Below are 1,430 nucleotides of genomic sequence, written 5' to 3'. Positions count from 1 at the left end.
TGATAAATCGGTCCTCCGTTTACACGCAAAGGAAAAAAAGCATTAAGATGCTCAAATTAGGCACTCAATGTGAAGTGAGTGTGTTGAAATTCTTTGTTGTGACGGGAAACGTGATCTTAAAAAACCTCTTTCCTGACCTTTATTAGATTAAGAAATGGATTACCTGAGAAAAGACTGTAAGCCAACTTCACAGAGTGTAAATTTTATTCATTTGATGCCGCTCGAAAAAAGCACAATCTCTTGGTGCTTCTGAAATTCCAACTCTCCTTAGTCCACGTACAATACAAGTTTTGTTTACCAGGTAGTTGCGCCACAATGTATAATCCGACTTAACGAAATAGCAGTAGTTATAAGTTGACAATATATTTGGACGATTTCAGGAGTTGAATCTGAGCACCTCAGATGAATACACAGTGTTGCGGTTATTATTACTCGAATCATTCCATATCATGTTGTTTGTTGGAAACACACAAGAGTGCTCCCCTAGGGCGTTGTTGCAGCTTGCTTTTGCGAGACCATGACCACTGCTCGTGAAAAAAGAACAATCCTTTTGTAAGGGGAATTGGCAACCAGTGCAGAGAGAACTTAACTAAACTGGTACCTCATTTCAGAGATGACAAAGAAATCCACGCAGAAGAAGTCACTTATTGTGGAAAAGGATAGTTCACTTCGGAGAGTCGTTTTCAAATACAATTGACAAATCATTTTTATGCTAGGGGTGAAATACTTAGAACCTGGATTGGTAAATTTAAAAAAAAAGTGGCTTAAATACCAATTTCGAGCTTAAAACCTCCTCACTCCGTGGTTGTCTCTGTGAGAAATGCAAATAGAATGTAAATGCTGTACTTGCTCAGGCAGGGAGCTATTCATACCGAATGAAAACCTATCTACTGAAGTAAATTTAGGCAGATCATTGTTTTGCAAATCAAAGATTCTCAACAGCGGTACAAGCATTCCGAATGGGGATGGCTTATCAACCATAACTTGAAAAAGCATGACTGCCGTCGGCAATTATGGTGCCATTTTTACTTTTTTCTGTTGAGTTTGCTATTATCACAGTAGAGTTAAAATGTGAAGAAGTCATAGAGGGGGTCTTAGAACTCACACGACAGTGGTGAAGGCCATGGGATATTAAAAAGGAGTAAACAAACCAGTGGCTTTGTTGGAACTTTTTATTTACAATTGTTCCAATCATCCAAATAATTAAAAGATTACACAATCACTATGTATCAAAATACACACCAGTGGGATGGGTGAGAAAGATGTATAAAGGCCATGGAAAAGTAAAAAAAAAAGGTTAATAAAGGTGCTTTAAAAATGTTAGCCATTGCCATTGGTGGGTGAGGCGACGGTGCTTAGAGTAACGCAACTGACGCGGGGACGGGGGTGGAGGTCAGTAGAAAATGCGACTGATTTGATTGTGTAGCCGG

At 39.0% G+C, this 1,430-nt stretch overlaps 1 protein-coding gene across 1 annotated transcript in view; it reads right to left on the bottom strand.

Annotated features, from left to right (window-relative positions):
- Positions 1-1,430, bottom strand: part of EGR_08260 (hypothetical protein) — a gene marked incomplete at both ends in the record, with an annotated part of 10,192 nt that overhangs the window by 2,440 nt on the left and 6,322 nt on the right. The gene's annotated exons all lie outside the window — the stretch shown is intronic.

This window comes from Echinococcus granulosus (genome assembly GCF_000524195.1).
Source record: "Echinococcus granulosus chromosome Unknown EG_S00101, whole genome shotgun sequence".
NCBI lineage: Eukaryota > Metazoa > Platyhelminthes > Cestoda > Cyclophyllidea > Taeniidae > Echinococcus > Echinococcus granulosus.
The sequence above is the reverse complement of the archived record's forward strand: the minus strand, read 5'-3'. Positions and strand labels throughout refer to the sequence as shown.